The 20,546-nt window shown below is 43.1% G+C and overlaps 1 long non-coding RNA gene across 2 annotated transcripts; it reads right to left on the bottom strand.

Moving 5' to 3' along the window:
* Nucleotides 1-1,450: 1,450 nt before the first annotated feature.
* LOC134107185 (uncharacterized) lies at nt 1,451-4,532 on the bottom strand. Of its 2 annotated transcripts, none has more exons than XR_009942679.1 (3): nt 4,426-4,532; nt 3,520-3,591; nt 1,451-3,421 (listed from the first exon to the last, which is right to left on the bottom strand). It is a non-coding gene; the product is annotated as an uncharacterized LOC134107185 (long non-coding RNA). The 2 variants fall into 2 exon arrangements; XR_009942680.1 differs by lacking the exon at nt 4,426-4,532 and having other exon boundaries at nt 1,451-2,454; nt 3,223-3,421; nt 3,520-4,038.
* Nucleotides 4,533-20,546: the final 16,014 nt, after the last annotated feature.

Raw genomic sequence — 20,546 nt, 5'->3', positions numbered from 1 at the left:
GACAAAAACATTTAAGTGGTGATGAGCAGATGGCTTCATTCACACATGCTGCAGAACAAGATGCTGGCAGGCCCGATCGGTGGCAAAAAAAAAAAGAACAGGTGAAACTTTAGGACTCGTTCGCTCATCTCAGGACATCACGGGACTAATCAGATTTAAATGACTTCGCCAAATAAATATTTGATCAGCTTTCCCGGCGGGGTGTTTTTTATTGGCGGTGGCCAGCTGCAAACACATCCCATTGTTTTGTGAGAAGCATTACAATATCCAAATAGTGTGGTTTTTTTTTGTCCATGTAGTTTTAATCGTGTGCCTCAAAACACACAGACTCACTCACACACACACACACACACACACACACACAAAGACTCAGCACAATAACGCTACAGCACAACCACTAGGAGAAATCTATACAAACACGATAAGACACGCGTGCACACCCTCCTGGGACCTGAATTAGAGTCAAGTGTTTGCACAGAGGATGAAATAGCAGAGCTCCGAGTAATAATAATGTTTGCAGAGGTTGACGGGTAAGTCGTCTCTTCCTCCTGACTCAGCTAATTAAAGACGGCACCGATGGGGAGGAAGGGGTGGGGGGGGGGGGGGGGACGCAGTGATACGGCTATGGGCTCGAACAGATGCTGTGCTTTGATGAGCTCCGCGCTCAGGCTGTCGAGCATCGCCTCCGATCATCAGGAAGGAAGCAGCGGAGGTCAGCTTCCATTTTCTCGGAGAATATCTGAGGGCTTTTCCTCGGATCCACAAAGTAAACCGTGCACACTTTAAGTGATTCAGGAGGCATGATCCGTGATGGACGGCTTATCTTGTGTGTGGCATTTGCTTCGTGTCCATCGGTTGATGATTTCAGACTTTCGTGTTGTGTTTTTAATGTATATGTCAACTGTTATTCAGTGAGTGAAAATGAACTAGCAGTCGTTTTGATCAAAGTAAACCTCCAATGTGGATCACGTTATGGGAAAAAAAACCTCTCTGGTCAACAAGAAAAGTTTGTATTATTCAGCACAAACTTACATCAATTTCTTTTAATTATCATTTAATTTTGTCCGTCGTAAAATTCTCTTGATGACTATGGAGTCATAAGCACACCAGCAGCACTTTAGCCGGGTGAAAATCAAAATGATGAGAGGCATAATAGACACTTTGTTGAGGTGGAAAAGAGATTGTGGTTTCAATGATATAAAGGTGAATATTAATGACAGTGTCGTGCATATTAATCTCAATCGGGGATATAGACACTATTTGAGCAGTTCAGGTCCAGTCAGCATTAAAATATTACAAACAGTCCGTCTGCCTTTGGTTCCACTCGTTGAAAACGCTCTGCTGTTGCATAACTCAAAAAGCACCGGAATAGCTTCGGTTAATTAGCAATAAAACATATCAACAAGTTTCAATTTGAAAATTAAAGCTGCAAGCAGCGATGAACGGGCCTTCGCCTATTCTCGCACGTTGGGGTGGGGCGGCGGTCGGCCGGGCTCGCGGGTCAAAAAAGACTAAAGAGACTAAACAAATCACTCTCGGGGCTGCCATTCAAACCTGAATCTGCGGCCTCGCGAACGGAATCCACCGACGCCGGGCTGTTGCCCCGCTGCAAAAGACCTGCGGAGTAATTGTTACGGGTCTCGGGCACGATGACCACAATAAGTATCACAGCAACACTTGTCTCGTTCTCCAGTTTGCGTCTGTATAATTGATTCAACACATATACACATCCAGTGCATTTTTCTTGTCCTGTATATCTTAGATATCATAAATGCAGTCTCATTTAAGGTTAATTCACAGAAATATCCACCTGTAATTACCTTAGCTGTTATTACGGCCTACTATAGTTCCCATTGACCAACTACATAAGGGATATTTCCACACCATGTTGACTATGATAAACATATACAACTCTTATTCACATATGGACATTGCAATTTAGAATGTATATTCATTAACTCAGCATGTACCAAACCATATTGTCATGTAAAAAAAACCAAAACATGACCAAACATGACTAAATAAATCACTGCCCTTGCATACTGAACAAATATTGCATTCTGGATTCATTTTAAGTCACATGAGGAGTCTTGTGCATGCCAAGAATCAAACCCTGGTTTACTGCGCCAGGGGCCAACGCTCTGCAGATGACCTATATGGTCCAATACAATTTCACAATCGAAACGTCACTCAAATAGGATTGGTGCCTCTCTTGCAAAAATACAGCGAATTTTAATACTTAAATGACAGCTAAAGGAGAAAATAAAACGCAGTAGGTCACATAAGTTCTGTCGGATGTTCAAGTTGCCCAGAAGGATGAGCGGCGAGCTGTCATCTGGAAGTTGTAACTCTTCCATTCGTTGTAGAAGTAAATAACTTCTTCTCTGGAAGGATAATTTTCCGCTGTGGTCCAGTCAACTTTGCCATGATTGTGACGCCAACCTGTGCCGTGTGCTGGAAGAAAAAAAGAAGGCCAAATTATTACATCGATATGTAATGGAATGCTGTTGTAAGAACACAGGAAGAAGGCTTTTACATTACATGTCATTTAGCTGACGCTTTTATCCAAAGCGACGTACAATAAGTGCATTTCCACATAGAGATACAAACTCAGAAGAACAAGTAACAAGAAAGTACATTTTTCATTAACTAAGCAGTTTCAAAACATGTTAAAGATAAGTGGCATTATAAGTACAATTTAAGTGCTACCATTTGTTAGTGCTACGGTTTGCTAGTGTTTTAGTCAAGGTAGAGTCTAAAAAGGTGTGTCTTGAGTTTTCGACGGAAGATGGAGAGGCTCTCTGCAGTCCTGATGTCATCAGAGAGCTCGTTCCACCATCTGGGAGCCAGGACAGCAAAGAGTCGCGATCTCGTCGAGTGCTTTTCTCTCAGTGAGGGAGGAACAAGCAGCGTGGCAGATGCAGATCGGAGTGTGTGGGTTGGGATGTAGGGTTTAACCATGTCCCGGATGTAGACTGGTCCCGATCCATTCACAGCGTGGTACGTCAGTACCAATGCTTTGAACTGGATGCGGGGAGCCACTAGTAACCAATGAAGAGAACGGAGAAGCGGTGTGGTGTGGGAGTATTTCAGAAGGTTGAAGACCAGTCGAGCTGCTGCATTCTGGATGAGCTGCAGTGGTCGTATGGCGGTAGCAGGGAGACCCGCCAGCAGAGAGTTACAGTAGTCGAGGCGAGAGATGACAAGAGCCTGAATCTGTACCTGCGCCGCCTTCTGAGTGAGAAGGGGTCGTATTCTCCTGATGTTAACGGTGTTCGCCAAAGTTAACAGTCAGGTCCTGAGTGGGCGAGTTTTTTCCAGGGAAGAGAAGTAGTTCAGTCTTGTCGGGGTTGATCTTCAGGTGATGGGCGGACATCCACTGGGAGATGTCAGTCAGACATGCAGAGATCCGTGCCGCCACCTGAGTGTCCGAGTCGGGGAAGGAGAGAATTAGTTGGGTGTCTGTGTTTTACAATTATGCAGACAGAACAAAATATACATAAAGAAATGCTTTCCCACCTCGCTGGAGTTGAAAGCCACGTGTCCAATGTGCCATTCCCATTGATGGTGGCATGACTTTGCACGTGGCATCTGAAAGTATTTGAGCACCAACATGTATTATCAGAATACGATTAGGGCTGTCAACAGATTATAGACAATTAACTAGTTAATCACACATTTTGTAAAACATTTATCTTGATAACAATATTTTTTTCTCTTATATTAACTGTTTACAGTTTAGTAATTTGTTGTTTCAACTCCATAATGAGCTTGACGTGTGTATATTATTTCATTGGAATGAGGGGCATATTAATCATATCATTTAATGTTAGATTCATGCTCATTGTGAAGGAAATAAATATATAACATTGAAAAGCATTGAAGACGCACATTACATTACGTGTCATTTAGCTGACGCTTTTAAACAACAAAGTAGTTAGTTAGCTGCTGCGAGTAGTAGTGTGTAAATAAAGTGATTCAATCGGGCCAAGTTATTTAGGGCACACGGAAACGTAAACAAAGTGGCGCTAATAGCGTGAAGAGGGGTCTTTTATTCCCGTGAAGCTACCGTAGTTAGCTTTACAGGAACAAAATACGTATGCTAGTTGATGTTCTTCAAGCATAGCATAGGCTGCCCTGGGCTGTGCTAAATAGTGCACAGCAGCCACAGTCGGCAGTAAACTCAAATTAGTGTGACAAATCTGCTCTAAAGTGTAGTTATTTAAGTCAATAACCTCAGCAAATAGAGTAATCTGAACCACTTTGTTCGTTAGATCAGCCGGAGACGCGGAAAAAAAGAGATGTTTGTGACGGGACGTCCCTTAAGCAGCTAATAGCACCGAATTAGTGTTAGCATGTTTACAGTATCCCCGCTATTTAAGTGGGTAAGACTGAAGAACGCACAAGGAAAAAGTCATCACTCACCTACCAAAGCGTTTCCACTTGGTTTAGTCCGTTTGGATTTAAGCATAGGTGTGTAGCTAGCAGTTTAAAATATAAAATACGGACTTGATACGAGCTGCAGCTGTTCAACGCCGGGGCTTCAATGGCGACCTCTCGCGATAACAGCATTAACTCACGCGACACTACGAGCCGCCCTCTACTCTGCGCATGTCCGTCAACAAAGACTGCTGGGTAATTGAGTTCTTTAACGTAACAGTTCCCCGTAACATCTAGTAAAATCCCAAAACGTGTTTGCATCTCCACCCGTATGTGGCAGAATACGTGTATTTAAATTCAGATGTAAATATATTGAACTGTCCGTGTTATTTTTCTAGGTTAGATGTGTCAAACTCGCGACACGCTGGCGAACGGCTGCACCGTCCAGACCGTACCGGGCTGCAACGCCAGCTCCACACATACGGCAGCTGTGCCCAGCAGCCGTATGTGGCTGAAACGAGTGTGACACAGCTGCTCTAACGTGTACAGTTATTTAATAACCTCAGCAAGGAGAGTAAACTGAATCATTTTGTCCGTTAGATCAGCCGGACACACGTTTAAAAAAAGAAGAAAAAAAAAAAAAGTATGATTTCGTCGGGAGTCGATCTCACGACCATTGCATCGGGGGGCCAACACCTTACTCATTGAGCTATTCTTCCAGATGGATGTGAGAATTCGAAAAGTCATTGAAATAGGATTGGTCACTCTCCGCCAAAAATTGAGGTAATATTCACACTAAAAAAATTATAACTGCCTTCCTGTTTGTTTTAGAGAAAATTCCTCAGAGACTTTTTTAAGTCTCCCTTTAATACATTTGGTAAAAAATCAGCGGACTTGTCGGTCAAACAGGGTGCGGGCGGGGCTTCGTCAAAATCTTCCAGGGGGCGCAATGGAGGCAATTTTTCACTTTTGATCCAAAACTGCACATCAGGTCTGTAAAGGTCATCACGTAGGATACTCACAGAGGTTTTCAAGAGTTTTGGAGTGTGCCGAGGCTCAGAAGATGTGCTTGAACTTTCATGCGAATATGGCGACGTCACAGCCACAAAGTTGGTCCAAAACTCCCAATTCTCACTGTAAGCCATCGTCACAGTTTTACGTCTTATATTCCCAGATTTGAAGTTGATCAGATTAAAGGGCTAGGAAATGGACATCTAAATGTAGAAACTTTGCATTGACCTAAGCCAATAGGTGGCGCTATACTTTTTCGAAAATCACTGCATGGCATTACTTAAAGGCCTACACAAGCATCATGAATATACATTTATAGCCAGAAATATCAATGTTCCTTGGAGTTATACCATTTTACATTTTGGAAAAAAATCTTCCAAAATTGTCCAAACTGCACGCAAGCTCACGCCCAGGTAGTTTTATGAAAACTCTTGATTTTAATAACTTTTGACCCCAAGGGTGTCAGGAACCAGTTGCCAAATTTTGAAATGGATCGGATTTAAACTCTCGGAGGAGTTCGTTCGTTTGTAAATGCAAAAATTGAAGGAAATGGCCAAAAATACACAGAATCACCACAGCGCCCCCTAATGTTCAAATATTCTGGGAAAATTTTGGGATGTTCTAGGACTCATTGTGAACATGTCCTCAAAATTTGGTGAAAATGACGGTTAGAAAAAAAAAAAGTTATAGGCCTTTGAACTTTCAGGACACAAACCTACAAACTTCATTGGTCCATAACTTTATTGAAAAATGAGATATCAACATTCTTTCAATAACTTTTGATCGCATCGAGCCAACGATCATTTTGCCGAAGATTTCGTAAGAATCGGACCAAGCGTCTGGGAGGAGTTCGCAAAAACGTGTTTTTCACAAAATTAAAAATGGCGGCCATAAAACGGTAGGCGCATTTGCATACCATAATTTTTTTTGTGTACAGCACATCTAAGAGAACCTGTGTGAAAAGGTTCCAAGTCGATCGGTAAAAGTAAAAAAAAAAATTAACATTGCGGCCACTTTGGGGGGCGCTAGAGAGTTCTTTTTTCTCTCCTCTAATTGCGGGACCCGAATCATACGTCAATTTTGCGCACTTCTGATGCGCGTGCAAAAATTCAAGAGTTTTTGAACATGATGAAGTCCCCGAAAGTGCGTTCGAAGTGGCGAAATAATAATAATAATAATAATAATAATTAAAGCTGCAAGCAGCGATGAACGGGCCTTCGCCTATTCTCGCGCGTCGGGGTGGGGCGGCGGTCGGCCGGGCTCGCGGGTCAAAAAAGACTAAAGAGACTAAACGAATCACTCTCGGGGCTGCCATTCAAACCTGAATCTGCGGCCTCGCGAACGGAATCCACCGACGCCGGGCTGTTGCCCCGCTGCAAAAGACCTGCGGAGTAATTGTTACGGGTCTCGGGCACGATGACCACAATAAGTATCACAGCAACACTTGTCTCGTTCTCCAGTTTGCGTCTGTATAATTGATTCAACACATATACACATCCAGTGCATTTTTCTTGTCCTGTATATCTTAGATATCATAGATGCAGTCTCAATCAAGGTTAATTCCCAGAAATATCCACCTGTAATTACCTTAGCTGTTATTTCTGCCTACTATAGTTCCTATTGACCAACTACATAAGGGATATTTCCATACCATATTGACTATGATAAACGTATACAACTCTTATTCACATATGGACGTTGCACTTTAGAATGTGTATTGATTAACTCGGCATGTACCAAACCATATTGACAAGTAAAAAAAACAAAATATGACTAAACATGACTGAATAAATCACCGCCCAAAACATGTTAAAGATAAGTGGCATTATAAGTACAATTTAAGTGCTACCATTTGTTAGTGCTACGGTTTGCTAGTGTTTTGGTCAAGGTAGAGTCTAAAAAGGTGTGTCTTGAGTTTTCGACGGAAGATGGAGAGGCTCTCTGCGGTCCTGATGTCATCAGAGAGCTCATTCCACCATCTGGGAGCAGGACAGCAAAGAGTCGCCATCTCGTCGAGTGCTTTTCTCTCAGTGAGGGAGGAACAAGCAGCTTGCCAGATGCAGATCGGAGTGCGTGGGTTGGGATGCAGGGTTTCACCATGTCCCGGATGTAGACTGGTCCCGATCCATTCACAGCGTGGTCCGTCAGTACCAATGCTTTGAACTGGATGCGGGCAGCCACTGGTAACCAATGAAGTGAAGGGAGAAGCGGTGTGGTGTGGGAGTATTTCAGAAGGTTGAAGACCAGTCGAGCTGCTGCATTCTGGATGAGCTGCAGTGGTCGAATGGCGGCAGCAGGGAGACCTGCCAGCAGAGAGTTACAGTAGTATTTGGTGTATTATCAGAATACGATTAGGGCTGTCAACAGATTATAGACAATTAACTAGTTAATCACACATTTTGAAAAACATTTATCTTGATTACAATATTTTTTTCTCTTATATTAACTGTTTACAGTTTAGTAATTTGTTGTTTCAACTCCATAATGAGCTTGACGTGTGTATATTATTTCATTGGAATGAGGGGCATATTAATCATATCATTTAATGTTAGATTCATGCTCGTTGTGAAGGAAATGAATATATAACATATTGAAAAGCATTGAAGACGCACATTACATTACGTGTCATTTAGCTGACGCTTTTAAACAACAAAGTAGTTAGTTAGCTGCTGCGAGTAGTAGTGTGTAAATAAAGTGATTCAATCGGGCCAAGTTATTTAGGGCACACGGAAACGTAAACAAAGTGGCGCTAATAGCGTGAAGAGGGGTCTTTTATTCCCGTGAAGCTACCGTAGTTAGCTTTACAGGAACAAAATACGTATGCTAGTTGATGTTCTTCAAGCATAGCATAGGCTGCCCTGGGCTGTGCTAAATAGTGCACAGCAGCCACAGCCGGCAGTAAACTCAAATTAGTGTGACAAATCTGCTCTAAAGTGTAGTTATTTAAGTCAATAACCTCAGCAAATAGAGTAATCTGAACCACTTTGTTCGTTAGATCAGCCGGAGACGCGGAAAAAAAGAGATGTTTGTGACGGGACGTCCCTTAAGCAGCTGTTAGCATGTTTACAGTATCCCCGCTATTTAAGTGGGTAAGACTGAAGAACGCACAAGGAAAAAGTCATCACTCACCTACCAAAGCGTTTCCACTTGGTTTAGTCCGTTTGGATTTAAGCATAGGTGTGTAGTTAGCAAGCTGGCTGACTGGCTGCTCCATCCGGCAGCCGCTAGCTTCTCTCGCTACCCCAGTTAGCTCTCCGTGCCGTCGAACAGATATAACAAGCCCTTAAACAAAACGTACCTAAATGGCTGCACACATCCAAGAGGGAATGAGAACACTTTACTTCAGGAACTATTACTACTGTGAAAGCTACCTTAAAATGATGATCCCGTTGCTGAGTTTTACCGTAAATTAGGACTTCACACACATGGTGGATCTGTGACATGTGTCCGCGTAAAACATGTCCCCCCCGAAACTAACCACGTAAAATTAGTTCCTACCCAAAAAACGAAACAAATATGTCTGTGCACAAACCACACAACAAATAAACAAGTTCATGAAGATATGATACAAACGACACGAATTACATTCACCTCACCAAGGAAAGTAAACTAAATCCCTTTGTTCGTTAGTTCAGCTGAACACGCAGTTAAAAAGAAGAAGAAAAAAAACACTATGGCTCTAACGGGAAGCGAACCCGGATCAAAATATTGAAAGTCCTGTGTCTAACCAACGGAGCTACGTGTCGAGCCGTGATTACGAAATCGAAAAGTGACCTAAAAAAAGAAGATTCACACACATTGCGTCAGGGCAGGGAGGTCGATCTGTGGAGACAATATTTTGAAGCATTGTTCAATAAACACAATTTAAGTCACATCAGGAGTCTAATTAATTATGTTGGGGCGATGTACAAAGTGCAAGAACTGAATAAAGACCAGTCCGCCACCCGACTGCAAACGCCAGCTCACTGACGTCTCCCAGCAGCTCCACATACGGCAGCTGTGCCAGCCGTATGTGGCTGAAACGAGTGTGACACAGCTGCTCTAACGTGTACAGTTATTTAACCTCAGCAAGGAGAGTTACCTGAATCATTTTGTCCGTTAGATCAGCCGGACACGCGTTTAAAAAAAGAAGTAACAAAAAAAAAAGTATGATTTCGTCGGGACTCGATCTCACGACCATAGGATCGGGGGGCGGTCTCTTACCAGGAGAGCTAAACCCTCTGATGGCTTTGAGAATTCGAAAACTCACTCAAATAGGATTGGTCACTCTCCGCCAAAAATTCAGGTAATATTCACACTAAAAAAATTATAACTGCCTTCCTGTTTGTTTTAGAGAAAATTCCTCAGAGACTTTTTTAAGTCTCCCTTTAATACATTTGGTAAAAAATCAGCGGACTTGTCGGTCAAACAGGGTGCGGGCGGGGCTTCGTCAAAATCTTCCAGGGGGCGCAATGGAGGCAATTTTTCACTTTTGATCCAAAACTGCACATCAGGTCTGTAAAGGTCATCACGTAGGATACTCACAGAGGTTTTCAAGAGTTTTGGAGTGTGCCGAGGCTCAGAAGATGTGCTTGAACTTTCATGCGAATATGGCGACGTCACAGCCACAAAGTTGGTCCAAAACTCCCAATTCTCACTGTGAGCCATCGTCACAGTCTTACGTCTTATATTCCCATATTTGAAGTTGATCAGATTAAAGGGCTGGGAAATGGACATGTAAATGTACAAACTTTGCATTGACCTAAGCCAATAGGTGGCGCTATACTTTTTCGAAAATCACTGCATGGCATTACTTAAAGGCTTACACAAGCATCATGAATATACATTTATAGCCAGAAATATCAATGTTCCTTGGAGTTATACCATTTTACATTTTGGAAAAAAATCGTCCAAAATTGTCCAAACTGCACGCAAGCTCACGCCCAGGTGGTTTTATGAAAACTCTTGATTTTAATAACTTTTGACCCCAAGGCTGTCAGGAACCAGTTGCCAGATTTTTAAATGGATCGGATTTAAACTCTCGGAGGAGTTCGTTCGTTTGTAAATGCAAAAATTGAAGGAAATGGCCAAAAATACACAGAATCACTACAGCGCCCCCTAATGTTCAAATATTCTGGGAAAATTTGGGGATGTTCTAGGACTCATTGTGAACATGTCCTCAAAATTTGGTGAAAATGGGGGTTGGAAAAAAAAAAGTTATAGGACTTTGAACTTTCAGGACACAAACCTACAAACTTCATTGGTCCATAACTTTATTGAAAAATGAGATATCAACATTCTTTCAATAACTTTTGATCGCATCGAGCCAACGATCATTTTGCCGAAGATTTCGTAAGAATCGGATCAAGCGTCTGGGAGGAGTTCGCAAAAACGTGTTTTTCACAAAATTCAAAATGGCGGCCATAAAACGGTAGGCGCATTTGCATACCATAATTTTTTTTGTGTACAGCACATCCAAGAGCACCTGTGTGAAAAGGTTCCAGGTCGATCGGTAAAAGTAAAAAAATCAATTAACATTGCGGCCACTTTGGGGGGCGCTAGAGAGTTCTTTTTTTTCTCCTCTAATTGCGGGACCCCAATCATACGTCAATTTTGCGCACTTCTGATGCGCGTGCAAAAATTCAAGAGTTTTTGAACATGATGAAGTCCCCAAAAGTGCGTTCGAAGTGGCGAAATAATAATAATAATTAAAGCTGCAAGCAGCGATGAACGGGCCTTCGCCTATTCTCGCACGTCGGGGTGGGGCGGCGGTCGGCCGGGCTCGCGGGTCAAAAAAGACTAAAGAGACTAAACAAATCACTCTCGGGGCTTCCATTCAAACCTGAATCTGCGGCCTCGCGAACGGAATCCACCGACGCCGGGCTGTTGCCCCGCTGCAAAAGACCTGCGGAGTAATTGTTACGGGTCTCGGGCACGATGACCACAATAAGTATCACAGCAACACTTGTCTCGTTCTCCAGTTTGCGTCTGTATAATTGATTCAACACATATACACATCCAGTGCATTTTTCTTGTCCTGTATATCTTAGATATCATAGATGCAGTCTCAATCAAGGTTAATTCCCAGAAATATCCACCTGTAATTACCTTAGCTGTTATTTCTGCCTACTATAGTTCCTATTGACCAACTACATAAGGGATATTTCCACACCATGTTGACTATGATAAACGTATACAACTCTTATTCACATATGGACGTTGCACTTTAGAATGTGTATTGATTAACTCGGCATGTACCAAACCATATTGACAAGTAAAAAAAACAAAATATGACTAAACATGACTGAATAAATCACCGCCCAAAACATGTTAAAGATAAGTGGCATTATAAGTACAATTTAAGTGCTACCATTTGTTAGTGCTACGGTTTGCTAGTGTTTTAGTCAAGGTAGAGTCTAAAAAGGTGTGTCTTGAGTTTTCGACGGAAGATGTAGAGGCTCTCTGCGGTCCTGATGTCATCAGAGAGCTCATTCCACCATCTGGGAGCAGGACAGCAAAGAGTCGCCATCTCGTCGAGTGCTTTTCTCTCAGTGAGGGAGGAACAAGCAGCTTGCCAGATGCAGATCGGAGTGCGTGGGTTGGGATGCAGGGTTTCACCATGTCCCGGATGTAGACTGCTCCCGATCCATTCACAGCGTGGTCCGTCAGTACCAATGCTTTGAACTGCATGCGGGCAGCCACTCGTATCCAAAGAAGAGAGCGGAGAAGTGGTGTGGGAGTATTTTGGAAGGTTGAAGACCAGTCGAGCTGCTGCATTCTGGATGAGCTGCAGTGGTCGAATGGCGGCAGCAGGGAGACCTGCCAGCAGAGAGTTACAGTAGTATTTGGTGTATTATCAGAATACGATTAGGGCTGTCAACAGATTATAGACAATTAACTAGTTAATCACACATTTTGAAAAACATTTATCTTGATTACAATATTTTTTTCTCTTATATTAACTGTTTACAGTTTAGTAATTTGTTGTTTCAACTCCATAATGAGCTTGACGTGTGTATATTATTTCATTGGAATGAGGGGCATATGAATCATATCATTTAATGTTAGATTCATGCTCATTGTGAAGGAAATGAATATATAACATATTGAAAAGCATTGAAGACGCACATTACATTACGTGTCATTTAGCTGACGCTTTTAAACAACAAAGTAGTTAGTTAGCTGCTGCGAGCACGGTTCTACTCAGTGTGTAAATAAAGTGATTCAATCGGGCCAAGTTATTTAGGGCACACGGAAACGTAAACAAAGTGGCGTTAATAGCGTGAAGAGGTGTCTTTTGACGCTGTAAAGCTACCGTAGTTAGCTTAGCTAAAAGACGTATGCTGGGTGAGACTGGAGAACGCACAAGGAAAACGTAATCACTCACCGTCAAAGGCGTTTCCACTTCGTTGAGTACATGTGGACGTAAGCACCGGTGTGTAGTTAGCAAGCTGGCTGACTGGCTGCTCCATCCGGCAGCCGCTAGCTCCACTCGCTATCCCAGTTAGCTGTCCGTGCCGTCGAGCAGATATAACAAGCCCTTAAACAAAACGTACCTCACTGGCTGCACACATCCAAGAGGGAATGAGAACACTTTGCTTACATCCACATAGTAGTAATAGTTCCTGAAGTATAGGTGTGTAGTTAGCAGTTTAAAATACGGAGCGGTGATACTTTGCCTGTTCAACACAAAACCGGAACATGCGCAGACTACGTGCGCGGCTGTGCGCACGTAGTCTGCGCATGTCCGTCAACCAAGAATAGGGAATTCTGGGTGATGAAGTTCTTTAACTTAAAATTTCCCCGTAACATCTATTTACATCACCAAACGTGTTTGCATCTCCACCCGTATGTTGCAGAATACGTGTATTTAAATCCAGATGTAAATATATTGAACTGTCCGTGTTATTTGTCTAGGTTAGATATGTCAAACCCGCGACACGCTGCCAAACGGCTGCGCCGTGAGCCAGCTGTCCTGCATCAGCCTTACCTTCTTCTGTCAGCTGTATGCGCGGCCACGGAGCAGTTTCTGGCCTTAAACTGAAACGAGTTTGACATACCTGCTCTTAAGTGTACAAAGTCCATAACCTCAGCAAGGAGAGTAAACTGAATCATTTTGTTCGTTAGATCAGAAGACACGCGTTTAAAAAGAGGAGGAAAAAAAAAAAATTGATTTCGCCGGGACACGATCTCACGACCATAGGATCGGGGGGGCGGTTTCTTACCAGGAGAGCTAAACCTTCTGATGGGTTTGAGAATTCGAAAACTCACTGAAATAGGATCGGTCACTCTCCGCCAAAAATACAGGAAATATTCACACTAAAAAAATTATAACTGCCTTCCTGTTTGTTTTAGAGAAAATTCCTCAGAGACTTTTTTAAGTCTCCCTTTAATACATTTGGTAAAAAATCAGCGGACTTGTCGGTCAAACAGGGTGCGGGCGGGGCTTCGTCAAAATCTTCCAGGGGGCGCAATGGAGGCAATTTTTCACTTTTGATCCAAAACTGCACATCAGGTCTGTAAAGGTCATCACGTAGGATACTCACAGAGGTTTTCAAGAGTTTTGGAGTGTGCCGAGGCTCAGAAGATGTGCTTGAACTTTCATGCGAATATGGCGACGTCACAGCCACAAAGTTGGTCCAAAACTCCCAATTCTCACTGTGAGCCATCGTCACAGTCTTACGTCTTATATTCCCAGATTTGAAGTTGATCAGATTAAAGGGCTGGGAAATGGACATGTAAATGTACAAACTTTGCATTGACCTAAGCCAATAGGTGGCGCTATACTTTTTCGAAAATCACTGCATGGCATTACTTAAAGGCCTACACAAGCATCATGAATATACATTTATAGCCAGAAATATCAATGTTCCTTGGAGTTATACCATTTTACATTTTGGGAAAAAATCTTCCAAAATTGTCCAAACTGCACGCAAGCTCACGCCCAGGTAGTTTTATGAAAACTCTTGATTTTAATAACTTTTGACCCCAAGGGTGTCAGGAACCAGTTGCCAGATTTTGAAATGGATCGGATTTAAACTCTCGGAGGAGTTCGTTCGTTTGTAAATGCAAAAATTGAAGGAAATGGCCAAAAATACACAGAATCACCACAGCGCCCCCTAATGTTCAAATATTCTGGGAAAATTTGGGGATGTTCTAGGACTCATTGTGAACATGTCCTCAAAATTTGGTGAAAATGACGGTTAGAAAAAAAAAAAGTTATAGGCCTTTGAACTTTCAGGACACAAACCTACAAACTTCATTGGTCCATAACTTTATTGAAAAATGAGATATCAACATTCTTTCAATAACTTTTGATCGCATCGAAAATTCTTGCAATTTCAATAGGGCTTTCGCCCGACTTGCAGTCGGCTCAGGCCCTAATAATTCTTGCAATTTCAATAGGGCTTTCGCCCGACTTTCAGTCGGCTCAGGCCCTAATAATTCTTGCAATTTCAATAGGGCTTTCGCCCGACTTTCAGTCGGCTCAGGCCCTAATTAACTTTGTTTATCTTCACGCGGTGATCAACAATTACTCGTGCTGCATACGGCTCGCAGCCTATTGATCTTCTTTGCTGGAGTCTAAACAGGCACACAGCGAAAGCACACACACACACGTACACACAAACACAGGCGAGCAGACACACACGGGTACACACAAACACACAGGCGCGCCATAGCCGCACACTTTCTGACTTGCTCTGAAAGATCCCAATTACCCGAGCTACACAGCAGCACCGCCTACTGTAATGGCAGTGTGTTAATTAAATTTACATTTTCGCAATCACCGCCGCGGGGGGGCGGGGGGGCGGTGTTTGGCAGGACCCTTGATTGCACTGTTACAAGAGTATATGTGTGTGTACATGTGGGTTGATGAGCGTGCCTCCGCGTGTCACAGGTGACCTTTAAAAGAAACAAACATGCGCCGCCGTCTCTGTTAGTGTTTTCTTCCTGATTTTCCTCTTTCCCGCTCTTGCCTCCGATTGTCCAGAGGCCCTGCAATTAGTGCTCCCCGTCTCTCTCTACGAACGCACTGGCCTGAAAAAGCCCGAGTGATCGAGGCCCCCGGGGCGATCCCTGAGATTTCATTAAACCCCCCCCCATCACACACACACACACACATTTAAGGCTTCATCTGCCTCGGGGAGACAGTGGAATTGTGGGTTGAATTTGTGCCTGCTGGCTGAGAGGAAGGTGGAGAGAGGCGAAGGGAAGACGGCAGTCTCTCAGATGCCGCTGATTTCCCCTGCTGAATAGAGAGGAGATGTTGCCTTGGCGACGACAGGTGTGCAAGGCGACGTGTGTCGAAGCGCGCACGCAAAAAACAACTGTAAGCGGGGAGTTTCCCGAGGCTTTCTCAGCGTGCTCTCCTAAAAAAAAAGAAGCAGACGGGCTGATATTTGTCTTGATCAGCAGGTGTATTTAGCCTGCGTGCATGTCAGCAGACTATCACGCAAAGCCGGAGGACGGAACAGGAGTCGGAGTGAAGAAAAACACTCACTGGCGTAACTTTGGCGAGATGCTGTGCAACGCCAACCAGGACTTGCTAAAGGCTATTATGCCGTCGCAGTGAGATATTAAAGCTTTTCTTTTTTTAAATCTCCAGATCCATCTGACTAGTTTATTTCCTCTGAGCTGAACACGGCTGTTTGAAGTAATAAATTATCAATGCAGGCTTTTTTTTCCCCCACTAAATACCTTACACGCATCACCGCTTGGTGAGCTTTTACACTAACAGACACACGCACTGACAAAGTCGCACAGTCACACACACACACACACACACTTTGAGTAATTAAAAGAGCCCGTCTCTGAGGTGTTTTGTCTCTGTTCTATTTTGACATAAAACATATTATTCTGACAGACATTGCTTGTTCTTATCTCCTTGGCAGAGACATAGTAATTAATCTAGAGGATTAAAGGTGTTTATCCTTGAGATTATCTGATGAATGAAATGGCCTCTTTTTGTTCCTTTTAATTCTTTTTTGTTCAGATGTATTTGCATTTTCTAACCAACTCTCCTGCGACGCTCATTCAGTAAATGTACAGGACCCAGTGCTTTGATGCACAGTAAAATGAAGCACTTCCTATGCTGACGGATTGCTGCAGGCGAGCGTTTGAAGCATCGTTAGCACGTTTTCTTGGTGTTTTGACTCTAGAAATATACACTTTTGCACGATTGTATTGGAAATGTGTATTCGATGGTGACACCGGTGGGGCGCTTGAATTTGGGCAGACGACCATGCCGATTGCACTTCAGTCGAGTGTGCTTTGGCTTCTTCGTCCTACGGTGAGCAGCAGCCAAAGTGTGATGAACCCACGATGAGGAGATAGGAGGCTGTGTAAATGAACGTGAATAATGCATGAGACCCTCCTCTGGGCCGCTTTTGAGAAGCTCGCTTTAAATGCGCGCCTCTCAGCTGGACGCACGTGCAAACCTCCCCCCCCCGCGCGCGCGCGGCGTTGTGCGAGGTGAATACGCCGCGGTGATATGTGGCACCGGAGGCCTGTGGAGAGGCATACGTTTTGAATGGCGAGATGAGACTGCATGGATCCCCCCCGTGGTGGCACTGTACATTTTAGGCAAAGTGAGTGAGCGTGCTCTTGGGTTCCAAAGCATCAATTGTGCAGCGCAGAGTCTTTGATGTATTCAACCGTCTATTGCACTATATTGTCTCCTGTGGATAGAGGATAGTGTTATCTGTGCCTATGATCTCTCCCTGTATGATTGCTGAAGGTTTCTGCACATCCATGAACCCGACGAGCTACCGTAGATGTCGACTTGAGGAGCTAAAGGGCCAATCCAGATGTGTAGGGCAATCAAACACTGGATCAAAATTGAGATCGCCAGGTGTTCCTTCCCCTCAAGAGAGCTGCATTCATGTGGCAGCTTAGTCTCATTAGGAAGTGTAGTTATTTGTGTTAGTTTCTCCAGCAATGGTGAAAGAAGCACTCGTAACTTTCGCTCACTGTTAAGGGTCTGTAAGCCGTTTAATCAAAACGACAATAAAACAGCAAATAACCCTTCTGCTGTTCAAACACTGTTACAGCCTGAATTACAAACAACGAGACCTCTTCCAGAGAGGGAAATCACCGAGCTGGGATGATGGTGCTCGGAGGACGTCGTACTGCATAACATCCACGAAACCAAGGAGTTCATTGTTGATGTTAGGAAACATTGAGACAAAGAGGCGCAACCGCAACCACATCAACGGAGGGGAGGTGGCTTTACGTTGCGTGACTGGTAAAAACATTGCCCATTGGGGAAAAAACATCCCAGCTGCAAACCTTATAACAAACTGATATAAGATGTGCACGGCAGAGGACATGAGGGCTCTACTGCGAGTGATTAAAACCGCCCGTAACGTCGGTGGCATCCATATAGTGAACAAAAGTGATATCGGTCAGAAGAGGAGCCTGCAAATATCTAAAAGGATATTAAAAAAAAAAAAAAAAAACCTTTCCGCCAAAACCTGCAATGAGATAAAGAGGCTGTTTCTTCAGGCTCCCGAATTCATCATCCGCCCTCCAAATATAATGTCTTTTTTTGTTGTTGTTGTTGTTTTCTTTCTGTTGGAGGAACGGCAACAAGGTCTTGTCGTACTCAATCTCAAACAATAGAGAGAACTGCGCTGCCTGTTTCAACGATGCGAGGGACGTCACGTGACCTGACAGCCAAGGTGCGCGCGGGTCAATGTCTCATGGGGTGAAATGCGTGTCCTCCACTGTACAGCGTGATGGCCTGCGTCAAAGATTGATGACCAGCACTTGGTGTTGCCCCCCCCCCCGCCCCCCACCCATTTTAGTATGTTTATTTCCAGCTATATATACTGTATATTCCAGTGCCAGAGAAGATGACCTTCAAGAAGCCTTTATGTATAACCTGTGTATGTTATCAAATCCGTCTCCTACTTGTGAGTATTATGTTTAAGGATATTACACATACATCTTTCCAGTGACTTTGTCTACAATCTAACTGTATCAGAGAATATATTTTGAACGAATGATGTTCATCCCTCTATAAAATTCCAGATATTTAATTAAGAATCTATGTCATGGAGCATCGACGCGAATCCGACAGCTTGAGGTGGACCAACAACATCTCTTTTCCACTTGTGATCCATTGGAGCTGTGTTGGAGGGAGTTTGTTTTCAGACTTTTTGCCCCCCTAGTGGCCACAAATCACTCTGAGGATGGGTTTTTAGATAGAAAGTGCCTCATAAAAACAGTCACTCTCTCACTCAGGTTTGGCTTTGAGCACTCACCGGGCTGAGTGCACATGTTCAAAACCCAATTCTGGCCCCATTGCTGTCCATCGAGGTCGCCGGTCTTTAACATCGTTTCTGTGTCTCTGGCTGTGGCAGAAGTGTCTTATGTGTCCTCTCTTTCATGGGGGGGATGTCATTAGAACAAACACCTGCGTCTTTCTATCCACACCGGGACAAAGAATGAATAAATAATTGAAAGATGAACTTTTGGCGGACCATTAATTGGTATTTGAAATTATCATCTTTGATCAATTTTACAGTTTTAATGGAAACAATTAATTGAAAATTCATGAAAAATTTGAATGGTAGAATAAAGCACTCGTAAGATACAAACCAAAAGTATAGCTCTGGGGACTACATGGAACCAGGAGAACAACTTATTTTTGATACGCCAAAAAAAAGATGTTTTCTTCTAATTCACAACACGTTGTCGTTGTATGGGATCGTAACTCTTTAGAAAACAGCGTCGTACAATACAATGCAATGCCAAGATGTATTCCATGACATCTACTGATCAAAGGATGAGTCATTTTCAAACTTGAAAGCCTCGTACGACTCCCCCTGCATGTAAAGCAGGCCTTTTGAAAAAAAAAAAAAAAGGTACGGATATGAAAAGTCGCATTCAGTTGTGTGAGCGCTAAGGAGTCCGATTTGACAACAAAAGCTAAAGAGCTAAATAAACAAACAGGGCTGACGTTTATTAAAGCAGACAGGTATCCGCCAATGCAGTCTTAACCTGGCTTTGATAAAAATAAATCTCTGAACCGCTCAATGAGTTCATGAATATAAACAGAGAATATGTCAGCTGGCAAGGAAATATTGAGTTGGGACAGTTCACCGTCTGCAGAAACGGAAATGTAATGCAGCCTGGTGGGGGTTTTTTTGTCCTCACGCGGTGCGTGAGCAGAGACGGATTCTGTCGCTGGGACTCCCAAAGTCATAGTCGCTGTTGATGAGATGTTTTGTTTTTGTATGCTGGTCTTGCATCAGAACACTTTCAAGATCCTGAGTTAATAATCAAATGGCAATAATCAATGTGGCAGGTAACATTAAATATAATAGTCTGTTTATCGGTCAATTTTGTGTCCAAGTGTTCCGACCTGCGATTCTATGCTTTGGGGTGTGTGTTTTCTCCAAGAGTCACTGTCACACACACACACACACACACACACACAGATGAAGCGTGAGGGATAGTAGAAATAGGACTCCTGGGCAGAGTGGAGGTATTGATTTATCGTGCTGTGCGCACATTTGACCTTTAAACTGTGCGCAGGTGCACACACACACACACACACACACACACACACACACACATTGACACTGCGTTTTTCTGAATGCTTAGTCACCAAAATCTGTATCATCTGTTAATTTGTTAATTTCATGCTCTCTAAAAGACAGGAAATCAACCCTTGCATGTTAGTAATACAAATAGAATTAAAGTGTTTATTTCTTATTTTCAATTTTGCAGTTAGTAGAAAGAATTAGAAAAAAACACCAACCATAAGAAGAATCCGTGACTGAATTATTAACGGAACACAGAGAACACCAAAAGAATGTTAATCAAACAAATCGGCCGCATAGCGTTGCAAAAGTATGGAGGCCTGATGATGCCGGTGTGTGGGCTAGGAAATAATAAATGGGGAATTTAACCTTCACCATGAAAGCGTATTGTGTTGAAGTGTATTATTATTTCTTCAGTAAAAATTTAAAAGATGAAAATTAGTTTTTCTCTCCCACCACTCTGGTGTCTGGTCTTAGCCATTTTCACGATGAAATGAAAAAGTGTTTGTATCTATCGGTATCATGAAAACAAATGAACAAGTTCATCAGTTACGGAAACAACCACCAAATGACGCAAACGAGGCGCCACGGTACTTTTCAACAAAGCACCGCCTCTCGAAAAGAGCC

This window comes from Pungitius pungitius, chromosome 17, assembly GCF_949316345.1.
Source record: "Pungitius pungitius chromosome 17, fPunPun2.1, whole genome shotgun sequence".
In the NCBI taxonomy this organism is placed as follows: Eukaryota; Metazoa; Chordata; class Actinopteri; order Perciformes; family Gasterosteidae; genus Pungitius; species Pungitius pungitius.
Note: the sequence above shows the minus strand (reverse complement) of the source record. Positions and strands in the feature narration are given on the sequence as shown.